Source organism: Palaemon carinicauda, chromosome 40 (genome assembly GCF_036898095.1).
Source record: "Palaemon carinicauda isolate YSFRI2023 chromosome 40, ASM3689809v2, whole genome shotgun sequence".
NCBI classification, from domain to species: domain Eukaryota; kingdom Metazoa; phylum Arthropoda; class Malacostraca; order Decapoda; family Palaemonidae; genus Palaemon; species Palaemon carinicauda.
The window spans coordinates 6,489,339-6,496,838 of record NC_090764.1 but is presented as its reverse complement, the minus strand read 5'-3'; positions in this window follow the sequence as shown (position 1 = coordinate 6,496,838).

Genomic DNA, 7,500 nt, shown 5'->3' with positions numbered 1-7,500 from the left:
TAAATTGAGAACATTTTTAGTAATCAAACTAATTTTTGCTTGTTTGTCGCATAATAATAGACATAAATTTCACTGATAAATTTAGGTTTTATTTCCTCTTAATAATTTTTTTATTGACGAAGAATAATAAAATAGAAACAAGTAAAGTCCTTTCTTCTTAATCTTTATTTCATATAATTTTCTTAATTAGATAAAGTGTTGAGAGATTTGCTTAGGTCAACTGTTTCTTATGTCTTTAGAAACTTCCTTGTTCATGTTTAGGTAAAATGTTTGTTGTTGTAGGAAAATTAAGTGTTGCTAGACTCCTTACTTTACGAATATTAAAAGTTTTTTCTTTTTCTTTTTTGCTCTTTTAACTACGCGTCAAGTGATGTCGAGAGGCCGGACATTAAAGTCTGTACCTTGACATCTCTCTCTCTCTCTCTCTCTCTCTCTCTCTCCTTGATTAACATATATTTATTCCTCTCGTGCATCAAATACTCAGAACGGTAATGTTTGTGTCTGTGTTCCACGACTCTCTCTCTCTCTCTCTCTCTCTCTCTCTCTCTCTCTCCTTAATATATATTTATTCCTCTCGTGCATCAAATACTCAGAACGGTAATGTTTGTGTCTGTGTTCCACGACTCTCTCTCTCTCTCTCTCTCTCTCTCTCTCTCTCTCCTTAATATATATTTATTCCTCTCGTGCATCAAATACTCAGAACTGTTACATTTGTGTCTGTGTTCCATGACACACTCTCTCTCTCTCTCTCTCTCTCTCTCTCTCTCCTTAATTAATATATATTTATTTCTCTCGTGCTTCAAATACTCAGAACTGTAACATTTGTGTCTGTATTCCATGACTCTCTCTCTCTCTCTCTCTCTCTCTCTCTCTCTCTCCTTAATATATATTTATTCCTCTCGTGCATCAAATACTCAGAACTGTTACATTTGTGTCTGTGTTCCATGACACACACACACACTCTCTCTCTCTCTCTCTCTCTCTCTCTCTCTCTGTCTCTCCTTAATTAATATATATTTATTTCTCTCGTGCTTCAAATACTCAGAAGTGTAACATTTTGTGTTTGTATTCCATGACTCTCTCTCTCTCTCTCTCTCTCTCTCTCTCTCTCTCCTTAATATATATTTATTCCTCTCGTGCATCAAATACTCAGAACTGTTACATTTGTGTCTGTGTTCCATGACACACACTCTCTCTCTCTCTCTCTCTCTCTCTCTCTCTCTCTCCTTAATTAATATATATTATTCCTCTCGTGCAACAAATACTCAGAACTGTAACATTTGTGCCTGTGTTCCATGTCTCTCTCTCTCTCTCTCTCTCTCTCTCTCTCTCTCTCTCTCCTTAATATATATTTATTCCTCTCGTGCATCAAATACTCAGAACTGTTACATTTGTGTCTGTATTCCATGACACTCTCTCTCTCTCTCTCTCCTCTCTCTCTCTCTCTCTCTCCTTAATTAATATATATTTATTCCTCTCGTGCAACAAATACTCAGAACTGTAACATTTGTGCCTGTGTTCCATGTCTCTCTCTCTCTCTCTCTCTCTCTCTCTCTCTCTCTCTCGTGGAAAGTTCTTGCAGCTTTTAAGCTAAAAGTTCCTGTCCTGTTAGCAAACTCTTCCTGTCACTTTTAAGAGTGCCGCTAAATACCGTAGTATAATCCAGAACAATTTGCAAAGATACATTATAACATCATGCTAAAATGTTGCTATAATGTTGTGTATAGTAAATACGTTATTGCCAAACACCTATTATTACAGTGAGGTACAGAAACTTTGATATTTAATTTTTACGCATTTTTTTCATTAGTTTATTAATGTTATGGATGGCGACAGATTATTACCTTTTTCGAAAAATGTATTTTACAATATATGAAAATAATCATCTCAATTGAATGCGTGGAATAGATATTGTCAAAACAAGAAAATTTATGGATACAAATATTATCAATGAAAAACCAATAAATCTGATGAATATCCAACATATTTGAGTATGAGGAATAAATACTATAATAGGAAACAATGTAACCGGAAGTGATATTTCTTAAAAAATCACGAGGATTCTCTCATTTCCATTACCGTAATGAAACGGATCAATGGCTAGTACGGTGATAACGTGTTCGCCTAGCATTTGCATGGCGGCAGATCGATCCCCGCCCGGGTCTGTGAGTTTAAGCTGTTTACTGGGGAGGCCCCTGCTGTGGTTGGCTTGCCCAGCTGACGTTCTGGCGAGCACCTATTCTGATGAAACTAGAACTGAATCCGAACACCTTTAACAACGCCATCTTCAATAGGAGCAAGTTAGGGAAACTGCATTTATTATCGATTTTTTTTTTATAGAATATTAAGAACGAGTGACGCATTGTTAAGGGCCATTGCTATCAGAGGTACATTATCCACTAAGTATAGTGATTAATTGCACACGTAAAAGGCATTTTTTTTTTTTTGTAAAAATAATGACGTCATAAATTTGACTCGTTGATAATAGTCAAATTTCATCCAATCATACCGTATATGTGTAAACACACACTCACACACACACACACACACACACATATATATATATTATATATATTCATATATTTATATATATGTATATATATGTACATATATATATATATATATATATATGTGTGTGTGTGTGTGTATATATATATATATGTGTGTGTGTATACACACATACACAAACTTTCAGTAACATTCAGCTCCCGACGTCCAGAGAGGAGAGGGAGTAGTCATACCCTAGTGAGATGAAAGGCCGAGTTTACATAGCTATCTCAATCTTTTGCCCGGTCACGTACACTAGTGCATATATATATATATATATATATATGTATATATATATATCCACATTTTCCTGTAAGATGAATTGGAAAAATATTCATAACATCAGAAAACAAGCAAAAAATTCCAAATTTTTATGGAACGTTCACCAAACAATATATGTCAAGGTTTTGCGCAAGAATTGATTCCGTTAAGAATTGCTATTAGCTTCTCACTCGAGGTGAAAGTTTTTTTTGAATAAGGAGTCGCCAAAGATATTGCCAACAATTTACACAATAACAGCAAACTTGGGGTTTCTCTAGAAAAACAAATTTGAATCTATGCCTTTTGGCAGATGCATATCATCCAAGAAGAGTAAGGAAGGAACAGCTGAAAATACTATTCTCTCTCTCTCTCTCTCTCTCTCTCTCTCTCTGATTAGTTAATATATATTTACTCTTCTCTTTGCCTGTCGTCAGATGCATGTCATCCAAGAAGAGGAAGGAAAGAACAGCTGAAAATACTATTCAAATTCTCTCTCTCTCTCTCTCTCTCTCTCTCTCTCTCTCCTTAATTAATATATTATTTATTCCTCTCTATGCTTTTTGGCAGATGGAATTCATCCAAGAAGAGTAAGGAAAGAATAGCTGAAAATACTACTCTCTCTCTCTCTCTCTCTCTCTCTCTCTCTCATTCCTCTTGTGAGGCAGTCTTGCATTAATATTCATAAAAAATAAACATGGAACTTACTTAGAGTAACTTTAGCTTAAGTCACAGTATATCATTTTAGGTCGAAATATCTATGAAACTGTATTGAATACATTTGTTTTTTGCTTGTCGTCTCTGATTGGATTTAGTATATTTCCTCGATAGTAATTTATTTTTGCACGTACAGGTAATTCACTGCAAGCAAAAAACCCTTCAAATTCATGATTCGAACTTTCCATTGGTAAGAGATAGAAATATTAGTAATTTTTCGCGACTTTAATGCAATAAAAAAAAAATACGGAAGGAATGTTGCCGGAACGAGGGTAAAGGTTTTGCTGTAGCCTATTCGAAACGTCCCTGTCTCGTAATCTTTTGGGCAGGAATTCGAGACCTCTGTTGAGTAATCAGCAGCTATTGCCTGGCCCTCCGCCTGTGCTTGATGGGGAGGGGACTTGGGCCCTGGTGAAATATATATATATATATATATATATGTATATATAATATATATATATATATATATATATATTTATATTTATATATATACATTTATAAATATATATATATATATATATATATATTTATATATATATATATATTTATATATATATATTCATAAATGTATATATTAATATATATATATATATGTGTGTATATATATATACATATATATATATATATATATATGGCAGTCTGTAGCGTATTCCCTTTTAAACATTTAAAACAGAAGACTAACCAGCGTAGTTAGGGGTATGGTATACGTTGCAAATCCTTTTAGTAATGCCTACAGTTCACCGCAATTATCCCCTTATAGGTATATTTCGGGTAACCAAATGTGGTAGCCTATTGGAAACCTCCCTGCCTGGCGATCGCCTGACTGGGGCTCGAGTCACGCTCAATCTCGTTAGTTCATTTAGTGTCTGCAACCTTACCATTTTTGTGAGCTGTGGATAGTGGTTTCGGGGAGCCTATAGGTCTACCTGCTGAGTCATTAGCAGCCAATGTCTGACCCTCCTAGTCCTAGGCTTGATGGAGACCTAGGGCATTGTCCAGCTTGCTAGGGTAATGTCACTGTCCCTTGCCTCTGCCATTCATGAGTGGGACTTTAAACCATGGGTACTCAATTATTTAATTCATACTTAGGCCACACAGTTTTTTTAAGTTGTTTAGCTATTGACTGTGCTCTTCTGTTTTATTATTACTTATTTGTTTTTTCAAAGATTTATTGAATAATTGATTAACTATTTTTTTTTACTTTTCCATATGAATGAAATCGCATTATAATGATGATGTTATTAGTAATTATCATAACATTAATAACAACAAAATCAGTTGTGATTTTCCAACCTATTGAAATGATGGTCCAGAGCCCTGATTTCAATAGAACGTAATTTTGCTTTGATTTTTCAAACCTAGAAATAAAGAAAATTCTTTCCTGGCTTCTATAATTTTATTCTTATTAACCTCAGAGTTCAGAAAATCCTTCCTGGCATCTATGATTTGATTCTCATCAACCTCAGAGTTATTCAAAGACTTCCCTGGCCTCAAATTCCTCTTTCCAGTTTCGCAAGGAGTTCCAGGACTTTATTAACTTGGAACATTTCAAAAGTCTAATTACGCATATGCTCGTCTATTGAAAACCTGAGGTGAAGAATCTTTATTTGCTCTCGTGCATTTGAAAAGTTAATTCTTTTGGTTGTCAAGGCGGTAATGAAATAGTCTGGCCAATGCAATTCTTCGAACTTTTTGCGAGTCAGTACGCGCATGACCTCGTGTGTTTGCATACACACATATACATACATACACACAATATATATACATACATATATATATATATATATATATGTATGTATTTATATAGATATATATATATACACATATACATATAAATATATGTGTGTATGTATGAATATATATATATGTATATATATATATATATATATATATATTTATATATATGTGTGTATGTATGAATATATATATATGTATATATATATATATATATATATTTATATATATATATACATACATAAACCACACATATATATATGTATATATGTGTGTGTGTGTGTTTGAGTATGCTGATGAAAAGACTAGTATTTGTTATGAATACCTCGGGAGAGAGAGAGAGAGAGAGAGAGAGAGAGAGAGAGAGAGAGATGTATTATTTATTTGTTTTCTGTAATATATATATGTATATACAGTATATACTGTATATATATATGTGTGTGTCTATATATATGTATGTATGTTTGTATGTATATATGGATGTATGTATGTATAGACAGATGTATAAATACAAGCATCTCCACCTAGTGAAAAAGGGAAAGTTTACTGCACAGTAAAATAATAGAAACTGTCGGACGTTTACCTAACTTTTTCCCCTCATATCCTTTCTATTATTCTCTAAAAGCCTTCAGCATTAACGTATAAGCACATGCTAATACTTTGCCATTGTGAGAAAAGGATGGATATTTTATTTATAAAAAAGAGTACATTAAAAGGTAAGAAAAATATTTTTTATAGGGAAAATTTATTTTTTAATAAAATTTTACATAATTTTTCTTTAACTCGATAAATGGCTTCTTTCATTATCTAAATTTTATGTATTTGAGTTTCCTCTTGTCTGTATGTTGGCTATTGCTATTTATATATTTTATCATACATAGTAATTTTTTATTAATATCAATAGTTTAATCATATATATTTTGTTGGTTGCTTATACTGCTGAGTAGCCTGCAATTTTATAGAAATTCAATTTTCGTTTAAGGGTTTGGGATCTATGAGACTGCAATTTGGTATATATTTATAGATAGAAAACGTTAATTTCATGATCATCATCTCCTCATACGCCTATTAATGCAAAGGACCTCGGTTAGATTTCGCCAGTCGTCTCTATCTTGAAATATTCAATACTTCTCCATTCATCATCTCCTATTTCACGCTTTATAGTCCTCAGCCATGTAGGTTAATTAACCTCTGATTAATCCAATGTTAAATATTTACTTTGAGATTAGTGAAAGAATTATAAATTAGAAAGATTAATCTACGTCGGGTAAATCCACTTTTAAACAATATACTTTTACCTGAACCAATGAAATTTATTAATAGTTCTGTTGTTCGTATAAAGTCTATCCTTTGAGGATAGAAACGCAAACTATTTTTAATATCATCGCATCCTATATATGACCTATTATACTATGGTAGTTTCATAAGCGAACGTAAAGCAAATATAACAATCATAGAATAAATACATAACTACAGTATACAGTATATCTGTAGCAAGTGCTATACTTCAATAAAAAAAAAAAAACTTTCCCTTTTCAATTGCAAGAAATCAATCACTGTCAGTCAAGTTGTCCCTTTGGAATACGTTATCTTTGAGAGGAAGGTTAGAACTGGGTAATTGAACACTGTCAATCCAATCGGTTTTGCAGGTGGCCTTCTAGGTACGAACTATGAACACTGGATTATTACAATTCCTATGGGCTCTATTATAGTTGCGTGTATCTTTAATACAAATAGCAGTGAATAAGTGACCAAAGGCTTTTCCCTAACGTAGACGTTACTCAAAGAAAGATAGAAAGAATATTATTTCGTGAAGAAATTATCGAGGCAGAATGCGGAAAAAATTGAAAAATAAGTTCCATGATTTGTAATATAGGAAAGCAGCTGATCCTTCCTTGTAGGCAATATACTTTTCGTTCAAAAGAGGTGAATTAGATTCAAGGTGTTAGAAAATCTAGAATTTGAAAGTGATTTAAGAAAAAAATCAGCAGTTAACACTATTAAAATTTCATTCTTGGCTAGTGCAATGAGAAATTTTGAGCGCTTCCTTTAGCTTAAGTATTGATATTTTCCAATAAGAAAAGAAGCAATCAGGAAAAATAGGAGACATTATGGTTGTAGGATACCTAATTTATAATAAAATATTTAAATCTTTATTTTTATTATAATTAGAGCTGTACGATTAGTTATGCCATGCAGGAAGATGTTCTCCCTTGCTGTAAAACAGAGACACGTTTGTCACCA